Source organism: Triturus cristatus, chromosome 3_2 (assembly GCF_964204655.1).
Source record: "Triturus cristatus chromosome 3_2, aTriCri1.1, whole genome shotgun sequence".
NCBI lineage: Eukaryota > Metazoa > Chordata > Amphibia > Caudata > Salamandridae > Triturus > Triturus cristatus.
This window is the reverse complement of record NC_140584.1, coordinates 1,027,788,944-1,027,809,756: the sequence shown is the minus strand read 5'-3', so window position 1 is coordinate 1,027,809,756 and position 20,813 is coordinate 1,027,788,944.

The following is a 20,813-nucleotide window of genomic DNA, read 5'->3' as shown; positions in this document are numbered from 1 at the left end:
AAAGAATTCCTGTATACCTTGGAAGAGGGAGTGGTAGAAACACACATTATTTTTTCTTTTCCTTATCATCTACCATGAGAGGTAGGATTCAGAGTCTGCTTATGGTCAGAGCCTAACAAAAGGATGCAGAACAGATCAATTGTAGTATTTAAACTACATATAAGACTGCTGTGAATGTTGCTGTGGCCGCATCCTTATCGGATACAAGGAATGGTCTAGCAACGCCGTCCAGTCCCTTTACACCCATTTTCTTTAAGAGAACAGTATTCACTCTCGCACAGCCCTTTACTCTGATGTGGGAGGAAAGCTGATAAGCATAACGGCTTTCAAAAGAAAGTTCAGAGAACTGCAATAACCTCAAGAAAAAGTTGAAATATTTAAGGATAAACATAAACAAACGTCAGATGTAGAGAGAAGAATAACACAATAAAAGCACAATACATGGTGATTGTGTACCAAAATGGTTATCAAAATATTGTATTCAGAACCTATCAAACATTGTGGATGGGGGAAGACCCTGCAAAATTGTTGGTGTACAGTGAAGGATTTCTGCTTTGCTAAACGTCAGTTACTGCACAGAGCAATTGTTTGGAACATACCAATGGCGAAGAGTTTATTGCCGAAATATCAACCTAAAAATGGTATGAAGATGAAAATACAGGATGGAAAGCACAATTTACTTTAACAAACTCATTGCTTCTGTAAATTTTCCAACTCTTCCGAACTTTTCAGGATCTGTTGGTTTGTCCTATCTTTTTCATAAAACTTTAATCACTCTTTGGTGATTGTACTGATGAAAGTGTAGAATCAGGATACTGGAGATGGGTCTCCATCTGATAGTTTAAAGACACCTAAGTGATGCTAATGCCTGAAGAAGGTAAAGACTCACAAGAGGGCTTTAATGACAGGCTTATCTTAAGGATAAATGTGGACAACAAACTGAAAGGTAAAACACAAACAATCAGAATAGGAGATGCCATAAAATCGCTTTCAGTTCATAAAGAAAAATCAGATGTAATATTGAAACAAAGTAAGAGAACTGTAACAAGTGCTGTATATTGTGGAGTGCAAAGCGGAAATTTATTAGTTAATCTAACAATTGACTCTGCCACATGTGAGCTTTGGAGAAATCTTCAGAAGGTCCTATGACAAGTGAATGCATGTTAGTACAAATATGTCTCTCTCTGAATTAAGGAAGGTTTTGAGCAAAACAGGGTTCCTTCACTTCTTTTTGATTTATCATTAGAATAATTTGCAGCAACTAGCAAGGAAAATACAGAAATTGCTGGAATCAAAGTTGAGCATCAGCAATTGAAACTATCATCATTTTCAGATGACATGATTTTGATTTTGATCTTGGCTTTGATAAGCTGGAAACTGCATTACCTCCTTTGTTTAGCTTTGTGACCTGCTACCAAATTAAGTGGAGCAAATCAGGCGTGTCACCTCCTGTCCTGAACACACGCATATATCAATTTATGCATTTCAATCTTGCTTAATGTAGTACATTTTGTAAAACATTTGGCATTCAGTATTGCAAGGGGTTACAAAACCTATATTCTTTTAACTTAGATTCAGTGACTTCTAAATGGGTCATTTACATATTGGCATCAACATTAAATGAATGGATGCCAAACTTGTAGTTTCCACTCCCCATTTCAAGTTGGAAGGGATCACTAACTTTTTGATGACAGAACCTCACTGTGCACTAGTGCTAGAAACTCCTTTGTGGAAGTGTTTAATTTGTAAATAAAATAAGTTCCAGGGCCCTCGTCAGGAGGCAATTGCAGCTTGCACCACCTACTGCCCCTACCAGTGCTACTAACACAACTGCTAACCATCACACTCCCACAAGTACAACATTTTAGACTATTCCAGGCCTCCAAAGGTGTAAGAATGGTGTGGGTGGGCGGTATTAGTCATTTAAAGCTGTATTTAATTTAAAAACAACTGTTTAGTATGCTCATTCCTAAATTAGACAAAGGAAACAGCCATGTGGTAGACTGTTATAAGTGCAGGTGCTGACAATTAAGTGGCGGTGCCTAGCACCGTAAACCACAGTCTCAAATTAAGCACTGCTATGTGGCCTCCCATTTGCCAAAGGTTCACCGCCTTCCACGCATTTAAAGACCGCCCCATTTAACGTGGGTCTTCCAGCACCTTTTTTCTGTTCGTGACTGATATGTAAACCAAGGAGCATGTGACAGGAAAAAGAAGCAGTAAACCACATGGACTTTGTGAAAACTCTCAGGTACTCATTTATGGCATTTTGACGTAGGGCAGCGCAACAAGGCACCTTGCTGTGCTGCCTACACCAAATTGGAAGAGCAGGAATGCATCGTATTTCATCAATACGGTGCATTCCTGTCCTTTCTGCCTGCACTGGTGCCGTTTTGGCATCCTAGCGCCAACTAAGGCACCCTTGAACAATGGTGCAAGGGTGCCTCCTTTGCAGGCAGGATTGTTTTTTATGCAGGAAGGGGAACCTTCCTGCACAAAAACAATCTCATGAGGCGTTTATCTCTTTCTATGTGTACTGCAGAATACATCACACATAAAAAGAGGAAAAAACAAGAAGAAATTAACATATTTCTCCTTGTTACGCCTCACCTCTTGAGATGTGCGGATTTGACGCTCCCCCAGGTTTACAACACTTTTTGTAAATCTGGGGCAGCATCATATTCCATGGATGTTTCATTCTAATTGAGAATCGCAAATTGAGAATGTCTTCCCATTCATTCCTAATGGGGAGGTATTCCTTAATTGCGAGTCGCAATTTGCGAGTCGCAATTAAGGAATGTTTAGAAATCACTATTTTTTAAGCGATTTGTACATGCATAGCCTTTTGCTATTCCTTATTAGCGAATCCTTATTTTTCGCTAATAAGGAATCGCAAATGGCATTGTTGATGCATGTGCTAGTAAGTTTCTTGCAATTGAGCAGCCAAAAGACTCATTATCCATTTCTTTCGGTTTTTATACTGCGACATATTATATGTTATATAAATTTACCAGAAAAAGAAAAACCTATCTGTTTAAAAAATGTAGATCTGTGTACTACAAACAATATATGCACACTGTCTGCTCCAGACCTTGGGCTGTGGAAGACTTTAAACGTTAACTACCTTCTAGACCTCGTCAGGAAAGTGCCTAAGAATAGAAATGTTATGCTTAATTTAAAAGATGATCCAGCTTTATAACCAACTAGGGCAGTGGTAGAACATTCAAGTGGAAAAACTGGTATCCATCTAGAATAGTCACCACAACACATGTACGTAGGGATTATAAGATTAGATTGCTTGAAAAACTGAAAACAGAACTGAATCTGTATCCAGGAAGATGAAACACTTGAATTAATTTGAATTTAATTTTTCAGGTGCAATAGAGAGAAATGCCCCTGTTTTAAAATCTGTTTTTAAGCGAAGGCAAAATGCAATTCTTTTACAGTGCTTCGGATGTTTAGAAAACTATTGCTCTATTATGAAGAAAAGGAGAGGTAGAATGAAAACTGAAGTTTGGAACTGGGAGAGGAAATATAAAAATCAGCTTGGGTGAGAGTGTGCTCTAATGTGAAGAATTTGCGTCCAGGCTAGAAGGACAGGCATGGTCCGCAAAATACTCTAAAGATGTTTCATTTTCTTTTATTAGATAGTTTCTGTTGTTGTAGATGTTCAAGACTATGACTGCAATTGACTGCATGTATTTGGTACTTCGCTGTAGTTCATCAAAAATTGCAAATATTCTCGTGGCTACACAATCTCTTTAAACTAGCTTGCACAGAAGGACTTAAACTTATTTTTTGAACATTTTATTTACACTATGATCACCCATTTAGTGGCCACAGAGCCTTGGAGAGGGTGAACATGTGGTTATTTGAGCGGCAAACTGCAGTATATTGATCCTACAGTGCAATGTTGATGAGATAATGTGCATTTCCAGCCGGGTGGAAGGGGCATACCAGTCTTAGGCACCCGACCAATGGGCCGAGGCACAGCTTCAGGGGAAGGTGTGTGTGGGGGAGGGTGTTGGAGTCTAGGATCCCTTCCTGCACAAAAACAAAAACTATCCTGATCACAACAAAGGCATTCTTGCACCATGGCGTAAGTGTGCCTGCATTGACGCAAGGCAGCCCTAAGTGCACTAGCGTATGGAGAGAGCAAAACTGTGCCATTTCTTTGAAATGATGGTGTAGTTCTGCTCTCTTCAGGTGATGCAGTGCAACACCTTTGCTTGATGTGCTGCATTATGCCACTAATTTGTAAATATGCCTCTTATTGACTGGTTTACCAAAAAAGTAGCATATCTGCACCCATGTAAGTACTCCTTCAATGGATGCAAATGAACTACTTGTTAGAATTCACAAACATTAGTAGGCTTGGAAAGCTACAGCATTCTCATGTTTCGAGGCATACTCCTAGAAATCTAACACTCCAAAGGTGATGGGTGGAATGCTTGTAAATAGTCCTAACCACTGCCAATCCACCTGTTTTGCGCCCACTGTGCCACTCTATACAAAGGGCCTAATTAAGATTCAGCAGATGGAGTAAAGGCAGACATGGTGATGGAGGACTTTACTGCCTTTACTCTCCCAGCCAAATTTAGAGATGTACACCGTCTATAAATTGGCAGGAACCTCCATCATGGCGATTTCTCTCAATGTAGGAAAAGTTTAACGGATGGCCCTGTCAAACATGAAGGCTGGCTGTGAAACCTTTCCAGAGTTTTTCATTTTTCAAAAACAAATTCCTGAAGCACAGGTTCGTTTTGGAAAAACAAAACTACTATACAGCCCTACAGCAGTTATCAGTGGTATGGGAGTCATTTTTCTTTTTTTACAGGATACACCTGGCGGTGAGGTCAGTAAAAAAAGAGCTGTCTGACTGTCCACTTTAAATAGGGTGGACTGCCGGATGGCTTATTTACTATGATACCAACTCCATCGGCCCGTCAAAGGAAGTTTTACATTAATAAAGTACATTTTACTACATCAGCGTAAAACTTTCCTATCCGCCAAGCTCAAAATTAGATGGGCTGATCTTGAGTTGCAACACAGAGTACCTGTGTGTTATACTCTAATCAGACCCAGAAGCCCACCTAATGCAATCAGAACTGACTCTGCTCCTCATGAGAATAGACCAGCCTAAACCTAGGTCACCTCACCCATTCACCCTGCGGCCCACTGCTTTTTAGTTGGGAAATTTGAGATTCACACCCCCTGAATCTCACAGACTAAGCTACGCCTCTGCCAGTAGGCATAATAGAAAGTTAGACAATTAGGCTGGGTTGGCTGACTACCCAAAAACTCTTTTTAACCTTAAAGTACTTTCACAATGTTTAAACATTTGCAAGGTAATCTGCCTTATTTTTATGAATTCCATATAAGGATCACAGTAGAGGCCCGTTGTGACCCTTCCCCAATGGTCCTTTTTAGGTCTCACCTAGGCGGGCATGTGCTGTCTCTTCGAGAGATGCTGTATCTAGAATATGGGCTTATAGAGTCGCCCATCTTTTTCATTGGTTCCTCTTACTGTCCTTTGTAAATGCCAGCTTTTGATTGGTGAATGCACTTAGTAGTCCCTCCAGTTGCACTTTTGTAACCTTCCATAAGGACCGCTCCTGTTACATGTGCTCTTACTCTTTCATTTTATTTATGATACCTTGTGGGCACTCTTTTTTTCTTGACTTTTCACTTTTGAGCTAACACACATGGCATTTGTATTTCTTTGTTTCCTGCTCATCAGATGCGGTTCGAGGTCATCGGTTCTCTGCACTTCCTGCTCCTGCATTGGGTTTCGAGCTAACAAACATGCACAGCATTTCCATTTCTTTGTTTTCTACTCATCAGATGCGGTCTGAGGCGCCTGTTCCAAGCATTTTCCCCTCTTGCCTGTTTTCTTTTGCTCCTGCAATGCTTGTGCCCCCGATCCTGTAATTGTACATGTTCAACCATTGTTTAATTAAATTTGTTATGAGTTTAAATGTATGTGTTACCATCTATATGTTTTTTTGTAGAGCCCACGCTGAGACTCGAGCCTGGTTACCCAGGCCCAAAGTCATCAACTCTGTTTATTACACCACATTGCTAGCTTGTTTTTTAAGGTGCCAGTGTCTACTAGGTGCATGCCGGTGCCTCCAGTGTAGTTATTATATATGGGTATACTTGCAGTAAATTGCAAGCTGTCCTGCAAACGTGAGCCTGGTGCAGCTGTAGCCAATAGGAGCAGCTATAATGTGGACCAATCAGAGGCCGTGCTGCCCTTGGGGCGCATTTGAAGGCAAGAAATGGGAAACCCCAAGCCACCGCCTAGTCACTGTGTCCTCTTTCCATTGCTGATGACGGTTGAGCGACTCCAACGCAGGGACTGAAGCTGCCAGAGCAAAACGTGCCTCTCTTCTATGTCTACTTCTACTATTGAGATTTCTAGCCCACGTTCACCCGTATATACAGTCGCCATGTTGGGGTGGTATAGAATCTACCGGAAGTGCATGGGTGGCGAGTGAAAGGTAACTAAACAGAATAAGAGTGAGTTTGTGACTCTCAACATTGGGGGTTAGTTAAGCTGTTTGCGAGTGGGAAAGCTTGTGAAAACCATGTTAGACGTGGGGGGTCTGGGCTTGGTGCTCTTAAATGCTACAGGAATGTCCCAGGGACTGCTAGGAAGCGTTAGCAAATTACGTCACAGGGGCTGTGGCCTGACAAGCACCATCGTGATACTGCATGCCACGGTTTTCTAGGGTATTGTCCCATATTCATCGCATTCTTGGAGCAAACCCAGTATATTAATCATGTTTACCACTCAAACTGTAAATGGTAATTTGTATATAGCATAATTTGTATATAGCGTGTGCCTGTTGCTGTGTTTGTGTGTTTAAAACCATCACATCTAAAGTGTTGTACAAAAGTACACAATCTGCGAAAACAGCAGAAAAAGGTAATGAGGATGACGGTTATTTTTGGGCGTTGATGAAGTGAAGCACCGCCCCAAGCCATCGGACTGCACGCTGGTGGTGTTCATCATGTACTGCTGATGCAGAAGAGGGCATCACATACTGTCTTACTGAATGTGCAACATTGTCGTAGAAGGGTGATGTGAGAAGTTGGCCTGGTATATGCTGTTCACTAGTTAAAGTGACCACCTTGTACCATGCCAAGCAACCCTTATGGTGTGGTTGTAAGTCAACCTTTTCGGACTAGCTGCCCTAGTGGTAGCGTAGGCTAAGCAGTCTTTGAGGCTAAACTCGTTAAAGCGTGCTAAGCAAGCTGTTTTACCATATGTAACCCCCTTTTATACCAATGAAAGGACACCACACAGATATATATTCAAAATATATATGTATTTATTACTCAAAGTATCCCCTAGACTCTTTATGAGCACAGGAGCACAAATCGTTAAACAAGACAGTGTTATAATATACAGAAGTTGCACTTTATATGGATAGGCCCTGGTGGCCGATCAAACCATATACTAAAATAGTGGTATAAGTACCACGAACAGGAAAGGGAAAAGGCCTAGGGCCTCTAGAATCGCTGGGCCTACAAGGAGCTAACTTCAGTTAGTGACCAGGAGCTCCACGGGTCGCGTGTGCAATGAGGAAAGTTACACGCGTGCTCCCATAGGTTTTCAATGGGTGCGTAAAAGTTCAAAAGTTACTGCTAGAAGGGTCTTCTGGATGGACTACGAATTTAAGATTCAAAACACAGACACTAGAGATGTTTATCTACACTTGGACACTGGAGTGCCAGCTTTACCTCACCCACAGGAAGCTGGTGCATAGGTCTCGAAGTGCGTCGGGTTTCGTCTATCGATTCAATGGAGCCTGTCGACAAAGATGCTGCAGGCGGTCGGTCCAGAAGAGATGCGATGGATCCAAGAGTGGATCGGAGTTGTAGAAGACCTGAAAGCAGAGGGGACAGTGTTCACAGTCACTAGCCAGTGACCGGCGTGGCACCAGGTAGGTACCAGGCGATGTCGGGTGCAAACAGGTGATGAGGTGTAGCTCGTCTCCGCAGCCACGTGGTCCCTGAAGGTCGACGACGTCCAGGAGTTGGTTCACGAGCTGTCCCACGCAGGCTCTCACTGTCGGTGGTGTCGGTGACTTGAAAGAAGCAAACAAGCCTTGGCAAAGGCAGGAGTTGTGGAAAGAAAAGAAAGCTGATTGTTCTGACCAGCAAGGTCAGAGGGGCTGCTCTTTTGGAGAGCAGCTGGGGCCAGTCTGGAGCAATCAGACCAGTGTCGTAGATTTCAAGGTTCGTCGCCAAAATGGCCACTAGCCAACGGGCCAGGGACCGGGCAGGCGCGTCGAGATGCAAAGTGCAGAGGGGCCCCACGCAGATCGTGGAGATGCTGGAGGGCTCACCTTTGGTGCAGATGCTGCTCGGATGTTGGGCTTCTCAGGACCCAAAGCACAACTTGGAGGGAGCCTCTGTTGTCGCGCTTGCAGCTTGTCGTCGGTCTTTCAAGATGGCTGGCTCCACGTGTCTCGGTGCCTCCACGGGTTCCTTCTTTGTAGGGACTGTGGATCGGGCTGTGAGAGGTCTGGAGGTCCAGGTCTTGTCGGGCTCTGGGCTCGGGCTCCGGCAGGAGGCGGCGGCAAAGCAGACATCGAATAGCTGGTTGGTGCTTGCGTTAGCAAGATGGTCACTCCCTGACCATAGGGGAGATTTCCTTCTGTCCTCTGTGCAGCAGAGCGTCGAAGTTCCCGTCTTCTTCTTTGTAGTAAGTTGATTCCAGGATGTCTGAAGTCTTAGGACACAGCTCCTACCTTTAAGCGGATTCTAGGGGCCGGACTACCTGCTAGGTCCCTCCCTAAGGGTGGGACCAGGAAGGGGGGTGGTTACACCCCCAATCCTTTGTCCAGCTCGCCCCAGGTCCAGGGCTGGTGTGCCCCAGGACCGGTTTGAACTGGCATATGCACCGAGGCTCCTTGTGAGCCTCAGGCATGTCGGATTCCATTCAAGCCCTACCTGACCAATACACAAAATCCTGACTGGGGTGGTGCTCGCACCTCCCCTGGCAGGAAACCCTTTGTCCACGTCTCCCAAGCTGGAAGGACTCCCAGCAGCAGGAGGGCAGACTTGTGTCTGTGGTGGCAGCATCCATTTTGTGGAGCTGAGGCTATGTCTGATTTTACCCGGGTTTCAGGTACTGTACATGTCGTGTCCCTCTAGAAGGGTGGAATGCTAACCCCGTCGCCAGAATTGGCGAGGGGTTAGTATTCCGATTCGTATGACACCTTACTCGACATGTTTTGATAAAGCCAAACCAAATATAGCATTTAACCACGAGGTTCATAATGCACTTAAGAGTATATGGTATGACGATATCTGGAAACGGTAGAAGGAAGTTGTTCCGACCACTGCAGACAGGCTCAGCTCATGCCAGAGCACCATCTCACATGGAACCAAGCACTCTGCCTTCAGGATTGTCAAGGCCTGCCATAGGAGTGACTTATAGGTTTACATGTGTCCCATTTAAGGATAGGTATAGGTATACTACACCTAAGTAAGAGGTGGTTACAACAACTTACCCCAGCTGAGTGATCAGCCAGTTGTGTCAAATTTGTTAGGCCAGGCCTGGGGTGGCATAATACATGCTTCAGCCCCTGGTAGGCCTTAGATACACCAATGCCCTGGGTACCTAGTGTACACTGGTACAGGGGCTCACAGGGTGATCCAATTCCAATTGGTTATGCACCTAGGATGCATAGTGTCAATTTAGTTAGAGAGAACAGCAGGCTGGGGGTCTGATTAGCAGGCCCACAGCCTCAATATGTCAAAAACCAGTGAAGCAAAAGGCAAAAATTTGGGGTGACCATAGGATAGCAGACCCTACTCTCCTACACAACCCCCCCCCCCAAACGCAGGGACATTAAACTAGCCTTGACCAGTCTCGTCTTCATGTCCTAAGTGGAAGTACCTGGAGAGACCATCTGCATTCCCATGGTCTGTACCTGGCCGGTGCTCCACTGTAAAGTCCATCCCCTGTAGGGAAATGGACCACCTAAGCAGTTTGGGGTTTTCACCCTTCATCTGATTTAGCCACAAGAGGGGCTTATGGTCGGTCTGAATCTTGAAGTGAGTGCCAAACAAGTATGGCCTCAGCTTCTTCAGGGCCCACACCACAGCAAAGGCCTCCCTCTCAATAGCTGACCAATTCTTCTCTCTGGGGGTCAACCTTCTGCTAATAAAAGCAATGGGTTGGTCTTGACCATCTACATTAAGTTGTGACAGCACAGCTCCCACACCCAACTCAGAAGCATCTGTTTGGACAATAAACTCTTTGGAGTAGTCAGGACTTTTCAGGATAGGTGCAGAGCACATGGCCTTCTTCAGGTCATCAAATGCCTTTTGACAGCTTACTGTCCACTGAACCTTTTTGGGCATCGTCTTGGATGTCAGATCATTAAGAGGAGTCACAATGGACCCATAGTTCTTAACAAACTTCCAGTAGTACCCAGTCAAGCCCAAGAAAGCTCGAACTTGAGTCTGGGTGGTTGGAGGGGACCAGTCCTTGATGGATTGTATCTTTCTCTCCAGTGGTTGAACTTGGCCTCCACCTACAAGGTGGCCCAAATACACAACCTTACTCTGCCCTATCTGGCACTTAGTAGCCTTGATAGTGAGGCCTGCCTTTTGCAGAGCCTCAAGTACCTTCTTCAGGTGGATCAGGTGGTCCTCCCAGGTGGAGCTAAAGACAGCAATGTCATCAAGATATGCTGCACAAAAGTCATCCAACCCAGTAAGGACTTGATTCACCAACCTTTGGAAGGTGGCAGGTGCATTCTTCAGACCAAAGGGCATCACCAAAAATTGATAATGCCCACCTGGGGTTGAGAATGCTGTTTTGGCCTTGGACTCCTCAGCTAACCTGATTTGCCAATAGCCAGCTGTCAAATCAAATGTGCTCAAAAACTTAGCAGAAGCCAGTTTATCTATGAGCTAATCTGCCCTTGGAATAGGATGTGCATCTGTCCTAGTGACAGCATTGAGTCCTCTGTAATCCACACAGAACCTCATCTCTCTCTTGCCATCTTTGGTGTGAGGTTTGGGGACCAGAACCACTGGGCTAGCCCAGGGGCTCTCTGAGGGATCAATGACACCCAGTTCCAGCATTTTGTGTACCTCAGCCTTTATACAGTCCCTGACGTGGTCAGGTTGTCTGTAACGTTTGTTCTTTACAGGCAGACTGTCACCAGTGTCCACCACATGGGTACACCAGTCAGTTTGACTAGGTATCAATGAAAACATATGTTGAAATGATTGTAGAACCTGTCTACATTCAGTCAGCTGATGATCAGTGAGGTTGCCTCCAAGGGTCACTCCTTCAACTGAGCCATCTTCAGGGTTCTGAGACAACAAGTCTGGGAGAGGGTCACTCTCTTCCTCCTGTCCCTCATCTGTAGCCATGAGCAAGCCCATGTCTGCCCTGTCAACATATGCCTTTAACCTGTTAACATGGAGTACCCTGTGGGGACTCCTGGGAGTTTCTAGGTCCACCAAGTAGGTAACCTCTCCCTTTTTTTCCAGGATTGTATGGGGTCCAGATCATTTGTCTTGGAGTGCTGCTGGGGCCACTGTGGATCGGGCTGTGAGAGGTCTGGAGGTCCTGGTCTTGTCGGGCTCTGGGCTTGGGCTCTGGCGGGAGGCGGCGGCAAAGCAGATGTCGAATAGCTGGTTGGTGCTTGCGTTAGCAAGATGGTCACTCCCTGACCATAGGGGAGATTTCCTTCTGTCCTCTGTGCAGCAGAGCGTCGAAGTTCCCGTCTTCTTCTTTGTAGTAAGTTGATTCCAGGATGTCTGAAGTCTTAGGACACAGCTCCTACCTTTAAGCGGATTCTAGGGGCCGGACTACCTGCTAGGTCCCTCCCTAAGGGTGGGACCAGGAAGGGGGGTGGTTACACCCCCAATCCTTTGTCCAGCTCGCCCCAGGTCCAGGGCTGGTGTGCCCCAGGACCGGTTTGAACTGGCATATGCACCGAGGCTCCTTGTGAGCCTCAGGCATGTCGGTTACCCCAGCTGAGTGATCAGCCAGTTGTGTCAAATTTGTTAGGCCAGGCCTGGGGTGGCATAATACATGCTTCAGCCCCTGGTAGGCCTTAGATACACCAATGCCCTGGGTACCTAGTGTACACTGGTACAGGGGCACATAGGGTGATCCAATTCCAATTGGTTATGCACCTAGGGTGCATAGTGTCAATTTAGTTAGAGAGAACAGCAGGCTGGGGGTCTGATTAGCAGGCCCACAGCCTCAATATGTCAAAAAACAGTGAAGCAAAAAGCAAAAATGTGGGGTGACCATAGGATAGCAGACCCTACTCTCCTACAGGCGAGACCAGTGTTTACTTTCCCAGGGAAAAAGCAGGACATTTTACCACTAGGGCCTCCGCGAGGAAGCTGAGTTATGGGCAGTGTGGGGTATACAGCATATCTTGACTACAAAAACCACGTTATGGCTGCTAGACCAGGACATGATGCTGCCCTTCGTGCTGTAGTTGCAAATGCCTGTGGCTGAAAGGAGGTGCAGAATCACTGCTGCAGCATAGCTGGCAAGATTGCAGCCTGCTTATGTGTGACATTTGAATGTTTCTTGCATGCTTATGTGTGACATAAACGTAGATAATGTGTGTCACTTTCAATGACAGTCATTAAAATTAGCACATTTGTTACAAAATGGGGCTGGAACAACCCTTGTAGTGTTTATACAGTACCACTCACCTAAATCTTTTTTCTAACATGATCGTATTGAAAATATTTGTGGTCTATTATCAACAACATGCAATCGATTTGGTCTTGTAAGACAGTGCACCACTGTCAAAATTGAAGCACTAGTCCCAGAATGCAAAGTGCTCAGTCTTCCCTAAAAGCCAGGTGTGGCCAAAGGTATCAATTACACAAGAAACAGCCATGTGTGACTCACTTGTTGCAGTGCAAGTAGTTTTATACTCAGTTGCTGCAGCTTCCTTATCCTCATGATTGGACCAGAAAAAAACTGTTTTCCAGTTTGGCTTCCAGAAATAACACCTGCCCACCAATGAGTCGTAACTACAGCCAGTACCTCTTTTTAAAGCCCACAGCACATTGAATTCTGGGACTTGTAGTTTTACATTTTGCATAGGTGACGGGCTAAAATGTCATAATTTACTGAGCATGTGTAACACACACCTCAGCCTACATAAAGCAATATGTTACTAACGTTTATGATCAAAGAGCACTGGTGGTGAAGTGTGGTTGGACTTTTCGTTCAGAATTAGCTGAAAAAAATCCTATGTTACTTATGCAAAGTTCTATTATCACATTAAACATATTGTTTTGCTATTAGTTTTAGAATGCAGTATTTAGTTTAAATCGTTTTTATTAACTTTTTCTTTTGTTTGTTTTTGCACATTAGTCAATAAAACATACAGTCAGAATAGCACTCATGTAACAGATGAAAAAAGAACAGTGTACAGCCGAGTTAATAGCTACATGACAATGAAACATTGAGTGCGCAGCAATTACATCAAAGCTTGCGACAATATCTCAGGAAAGACAGAGTGGTGTTGACAAGTCGCGGCATCGAGTAATGTGCGAGTAATGTAGGAGCAGTGCAGTTCAAACGTAACCGGGGACTGTTGGACCCGGCCTCGTGGCGTGGTCTTAACCCTCTTGGATTGTGCTTGTCCCCCGCACCGGCCTGAACGGGCCGCCCTTTCAGGCCGCCAGGGACCCCTCCTCCCTTCGAGGCCCCCTTTGGATTGTACCCGTTTGCCTACACCCGCCTCAGCGGCCCCCTTTTCCAGGCCGCACAGGGACCCCTCATCCCCCCCCTTGTACATATCGATAACCGTAACTTCTTAGATGCTGATAAAGAACTGCTCGTCTTGATAAACTTCCTCGAGTCCTGTGTGGTGGTGTTACTGTGCTAGTACATTATAGGAGAAGGACCTCTCCTAGGAGGCTTCTCAGCAGCGCTCGGCTACTTCCTGCAGTGTGGGGGCCCCTCTGGGTGGTCTCTCCGACTCCCCCGAGGTCCGCCTTCCAACATTTGGTGGCCAGCGACGGGATCCGAGCCGAACGCAGATCGTACAAGCAAGTAACCCACTCGCTATCCATCCAGACGAACAGAGACCATGGAGTTCCAACCAGAACGATTGGAAGAGTACACGCACAAAGAGTTAAAACAGTTCTGCAAGGACAAGGGCATTACGACCACCGGCCTAGGTACCAAGGAAGAGATGCAGAAAGCCCTGAGAACCTGGATAGAGTCCGAGGCGGGTCCCTCCCAGGGGGAAGGTCCCCTGCCCCTGAATGCAGCCACGCCACCAGCACCGACCCCAGCGAACGAAGGGAGAAACAGCCTGGAAACCGGCCTCTCCGCGGAAGAAATACGAGAGCGGGAGAAGGTCCGGACCCATGAGCTAGAGCTCGCACGACTTCGGCTGGACGGCGAACTCCGGCTGGCCGAAAAGAAATGGGCCATAGAGCAGCTACGGCTACAAGAGGAGATAGAGGAGAAGAAACGGCATCGAGAACTAGAAGAGAAACGGCTGCAGGAGGAAAGCGAAGAAAAGAAACGGCATCGAGAACTAGAAGAGAAAAAGCTGACCCTCGAACACGAGCGGGGCCTCAAAGAACTCGAACTCAAGGCCCAGAAGGGGGAGACCGGCACCCCCAGCAATAGAGACACTCTGCCGCCCACCGAAGCCAAGGTCTATATTCCCAAGGATGTCGTCAAGGAGTACTATAAAAACGACGACATCCAGCAATGGTTCAAGGCGTACGAGGTGGCCATGACCTCCCATCGGGTACCCCGGAAGGATTGGGGTGCCGGCCTATGGGGTCGGTTCCTTAGCGAGGGCCGAGACACCCTGCTCCAGCTCCCGGAAGAGGTGATGACCTCGTACGACCATATGAAGGAGGCCCTGCTCACCCGCTACGGACTAACCGCGGAAATGTACCGCCAGCGTTTCAGAGACTGCAAGAAAATCCCCGGTACCACGTGGGTAGAGTATGTTGACTTCTTCAGCAGGGCCCTAGAAGGTTGGATCAAGGGTAGCAAGGTCACCACTTACGGGCAGCTGGTCGACCTCATTATTTGGGAACACCTCTCCAACAACTGCTTCGTGGAGCTAAGACAACACCTCCTCGACAGCAAGCTGACCGAGCCGCGGAAGCTCGCCGCCGAGGCCGATCGATGGGTCAACACCCGAGTCCCCCGGAACCCGATGGGGGAGTACCAGCGAAACCACACCGGACCCCCCCGCCAGCGCGGCGGAGGAGGAGGGTCGAACCGGAATCGGGACATCCCAGCCGGGCCGCCCCGGAGTCCGCCTCGGGGGCCGCCTCAGCAACACCCCTCCCCGAGCCTAGCCCGAAGAGGGACGGCGCCAGCCAAAACCGGCCCCCGGCCCCCGATAACCTGCTACGGCTGCCAACAAACAGGACACTATGCCAGCGACCCTGCCTGCCCCATGAACCGACGAGGTGGGACCAGCGGGCCCCCACCCCGACAACTGGCGGCTGCCGCCCTGGGAGAAGGGGAGGAAGAGGAAGAACCCCTCGACGGGGGGTCCACTGAGTGGGAGCCGGCGGCCATGTCCCTGGTCTGCCTGGGCAGCCGAGAAATGGTGCCCCGAACACCCATCCCGAGCAACACCCAGAAGTACCAACAGTGGGTCACTATCAATGGACGACGGGCCGAAGCCCTCCGTGACACCGGAGCCAGTGTCATCGTTGTCCGCTGCCACCTGGTGACCCCCGAACAGATCCTGCCAAATGTGCTATGCCCCGTCCGGACGGCCGACAACAGCGAAAGCATGTGCCAGATGGCCCAGATCCCCTTCGAATGGGGAGGGGTGACGGGCATGCTGAAGGTGACTGTCCGCGACGACGCTCCAGTGGATTGCCTCCTGGGGAACGACCTAGAGAGTTCCCCCTGGGCTCAAGTGGAGCGGCGAGAGCATCTCCGAATGTTGGGACTACCCGAATGGGCCTGCGCCACCACCCGGTCCATGGCCGCCCAGGCCCCCCGCTCGTCCATGACAGCCGACACCGTCGAGCCCGAGGGGCCCGTGCCACCACCTGCCTCCCGCGAGGAAGAAGCGGGCACCGATGCCAGGCCCACAGAACCCTCCCCGGGCGAGATCGCCTCTCTCGGCGCCCTCCCGGAGCTTGCCCAATGGCGCCATGACGGGGGCCCCACCAGAGAACAGTTCCAGCAGGAACAGAAGACCTGCCCCTCCCTTGAAGGAGTCCGGCAGCAAGCGGCCTCGCAGGCCAACGGTGACCAGACCGGAACACACTGGGTCTATTGGGCAGAAGGACTACTGTACAGCGAGCAGAAGATTGCAGAACTGGGGGCCAGTCGTGTGCTGGTGGTCCCCCTCCGATTCCGGGAGTTCCTCCTCAACCTGGCACATGATGTGCCCCTCGCCGGGCACCTGGGGCAGGACAAAACCTACAGCCACCTGGTGACCCAATTCTACTGGCCCCGGATGCGGAGGGACGTGGACAACCACTGCCGGTCCTGCCAGACCTGCCAAGCCAGCGGCAAGACGGGGGGACGGGTCAAAGCCCCTCTCCAGCCCTTCCCAGCAGTCAACACCCCGTTCGAACGGGTCGGAATAGACATCGTAGGCCCCCTGGACCCCCGGACCGCCCTGGGTCACCGCTTCATCCTGGTCCTCGTAGACCACGCAACCAGGTACCCTGAGGCCATCCCGCTTCGAACTGTGACAGCCCCCGTAGTGGGCCGGGCCTTAATGGGGATCTTCTCGAGAGTAGGGTTCCCCCGAGAAGTGGTGAGCGACCGGGGTACGAACTTCATCTCTAAATACATGCGGTCCCTGTGGCAGCAGTGCGGGGTCACGTACAAGTTCACCACCCCATACCACCCTCAGGGGAACGGACTGGTCGAGCGGTTCAACAGAACCTTAAAAGGCATGATCAAGGGCCTGGAAGAACCCCTACGGCGGAGATGGGATGTCCTGCTGCCGTGCCTCCTGTTTGCCTATCGGGAGGTCCCGCAGAAGTCCCTGGGGTTCAGCCCTTTCGAATTGTTGTACGGGCATCCAGTCCGAGGACCCCTCAGCCTGGTCAAGGAGGGCTGGGAAACGAAGCCCCGAGATGCCCCTCCCGACGTCTACAGATACCTCCTGACCCTACGAAACCAGACACGAAGGTTCCGAGCCCTGGCCGAAGCCAACCTCGAGGCCAGCCAAGAGGACATGAAAAGATGGTACGATCAAAACGCCTCTACCATCGAGTTTGAGCCGGGCCAGCAAGTCTGGGTCATGTCACCGGTTGACCCCTGCGCCCTCCAGGACAAATGGACCGGGCCCTTCAAGGTGGTGGAGAAGAAGAGCCCAGTCACCTACCTGATCGACATGGAGTCTCCCCGGAACCCCCTCCGGGTTCTACACGCTAACTGTCTCAAACCCCACTTTGCCCGGACCGAACTAAGCCTACTGCTGGCGACCGACGACGGGGGCGAAGGCGACTCCGAGCCCCTACCCGACCTCCTGCGGACCAGCGACCACGACGGGACCATCGAAGGCGTCCGACTCGCCTCCTCCCTGACCCCAGAACAGCACCACGACTGTCAGCAACTGTTGCGGCCCTTTGCGGCCCTCTTCTCCCTCACTCCGGGGGTGACTCCATGGTGTGTCCACGACGTCGACACTGGGAACAGTCCCCCCGTGTGACACAGAGCCTACCGAGTACCCGACCGGGTGCGGGCCTGCATCCAGGCTGAGGTGGCGAAGATGCTGGCCCTCGGGGTCATCGAGCCCTCCGACAGCCCGTGTGCCAGTCCCGTCGTCCTGGTGCCAAAGGCCGCCGCCCCAGGCACCCCCCAGGAGCTACGATTTTGTGTGGACTACCGGGCCCTGAACGCTGTTACCAAGACCGATGCCCATCCTCTTCCCCGAGCCGACGAGCTCATCGACCACTTAGGAGCAGCCCGCTACCTGAGCACTTTTGACCTCACCGCCGGATACTGGCAGATCCAGCTCACCCCCGGTGCCCAAGAGAGATCCGCTTTCTCCACCCCTGATGGGCACTACCACTTTCGGGTGATGCCCTTCGGCATGAAGAACGCCCCGGCCACCTTCCAGAGGCTAGTGAACAAGGTCCTGGCCGGGCTAGAGGCCTTCAGCGCGGCTTATTTAGATGACATTGCCGTATACAGCAGCCACTGGGCTGAGCACCTGGGGCACCTCAAAGCAGTCCTGGCCGCCCTCCAAAGGGCCGGGCTCACGATCAAGGCCAGCAAATGCCAGATAGGCCAAGGATCGGTGACCTATCTGGGCCATCAAGTAGGGAGCGGTCAGGTGGCTCCCCTCCAACCGAAAGTTGATGCCATCCAGGCGTGAGAACCCCCCACCACCCAGACAGCTGTCCGGGCCTTCCTGGGCCTCACCGGGTACTACCGGCGATTCATCAGAGACTATGGGAGCATTGTCGGCCCCCTCACAGAGCTCACGTCAAAAAAGCAGCCAAAGAAGGTACACTGGACCCCCCGCTGCCAGACGGCCTTCGAGACTCTCAAAACGGCGATGTGCACTGCCCCCGTGCTACAGGCCCCTGACTACAGCAAGGAGTTCGTGGTGCAGACGGACGCCTCCGAATATGGAATTGGGGCCGTCCTGTCCCAGGTAGATTCGGAGGGACTCGACAGACCCGTGGCCTTCATCAGCCGACGGCTGCTGCCCCGGGAGCAGCGGTGGAGCACCATCGAGCGGGAGGCCTTCGCTGTAGTGTGGGCCCTCAAAAAGCTCCGGCCCTATCTCTTCGGCACCCACTTCCGGGTCCAGACCGACCACCGGCCCTTGCGGTGGTTAATGCAAATGAGGGGCGAGAACCCCAAGCTGCTGCGATGGTGCATCTCGCTGCAGGGGATGGACTTCTCTGTTGAGCACCGGCCCGGCAATGACCACGCCAACGCCGACGGCCTGTCCCGCTTCTTCCGCCTCAACGAGGAGAACCCCCAAGGAAATGGGTGACTCTCCCTGCCTTCGGCTGGGGGGGACGCCTGTTGGACCCGGCCTCGTGGCGTGGTCTTAACCCTCTTGGATTGTGCTCGTCCCCCGCACCGGCCTACACGGGCCACCCTTTCAGGCCGCCAGGGACCCCTCCTCCCTTCGAGGCCCCCTTTGGATTGTACCCGTTTGCCGACACCCGCCTCAGCGGCCCCCTTTTCCAGGCCGCACAGGGACCCCTCATCCCTTCGGGGTCCCCCCCCCCATGCTTGCTCCACGCACCAGCCCACGCAGCCCGGCTCCCTCCGGCTTCGGCCCCAGCGAAGCCCCGACATCGAGGCACCAAGATCGGGCCAGGGGGCACCGCATGGCCACTTCACCACTCCCGGAGGAGGAGAGTTTCGATGGGACCCCCCACCGTCCCTCAACACCTAGGTACGATCGTCCTCCGGCCTCCCCGGGCCTGGCGCCTCTCCCGCTGGGCGTCTGGCCTCTCCCAGCCCAGCCTCTCCGCCCCCCGAGCGCAAGGGTCCGGACATCAAAGGGCTCCAGACCTATATCTGGGGCAACCCCGCAATGGGACAGGAGTTGTATCCCGGAGTCAAGAGCCCTGCTGATGGAATCGCGGCTGACCCTACGGAGAAGAACTCTTGCTTGAGACTATACCACGAGCCCTGCTGACTGCGTCACGGCTCCACCTTATTGAGACAAGGAACCTCACGGAACATCGGGGCCCTGCTGACGCTGTCGCGGCCCAACCTCGTTGAAACCTCCCTCGGCGCCCTGCTGACGTCGTCGCGGCTCGAGCTGAACTGAAACACCTTAAGAGCCCTGCTGACCTGGTCGCGGCTTGAACTCCACGAACTGATCGCCAGAGCCCTGCTGACGCCGTCGCGGCTCGACCACTCCGAGATCCGGAGTCCCTCCAGCTTGAGGATCAAGAACTGGGCCCAGGGTACTCTCGTACCAAGCTGCTACTAAAGACTGTCACGCTACCCTGTCCCTACCCGAGACTTTGAGACTCTTGTGGATCCCTCGATCCCCCTTGTACATATCGAAAACCGTAACTTCTTAGATGCTGATAAAGAACTGCTCGTCTTGATAAACATCCTCGAGTCCTGTGTGGTGGTGTTACTGTGCTAGTACGTTATAGGAGAAGGACCTCTCCTAGGAGGCTTCTCAGCAGCGCTCGGCGACTTCGTGCAGTGTGGGGGCCCCTCTGGGTGGTCTCTCCGACTCCCCCGAGGTCCGCCTTCCAACAGGGACATAGGGCACAACAAAATGAGGGCAACAAAAGCGAACGAAGGATAGGATATAGTCGCGCAAGACCTGCCGCCACAGGTAAATTTGCTGGAGGACCTCAAACTCCCCTAAGATTCAGCAGCAGCGGGGTGTCATAACAGAAGGGTAATGGCAGTCTGGGTATTGGTGTCAGGCCTGAGTCGCCTCGGCGGGGGGGCCACCTTGAGTGGGAGCCCTTTGTGATGCAGGCAGGGATCCCACGTCTGTGTCTGCTCCCGAAAGCTTGGAGACCATTGCATCCCACTGAGGTGCAAGGGGGAACATACGGATGCCAAGCAGATCTTCTCTGCGCAGCACCGCACCCTCGCCCAATTGGAGAAGGACCGGTGCCAAGCAAGAGGGTGAGGCAGTAGGGGGAATTTCCAGCGCTTGGTGAGCAGGGGCTTGGCTGTTATGATGCCCAGGTCAAGAAACTGTGTAGCAGCTCTATATTTCTTCTTCCTGCTAAAGAGGTGCAGTATATGAGCTTCCCATGTCGGGGGAATAATGCGGGCTGTGCAACATATGAGAGTTGTTGTCACGGTGCGCCAGTAGTCAGTCAGGACCGAGCATCCC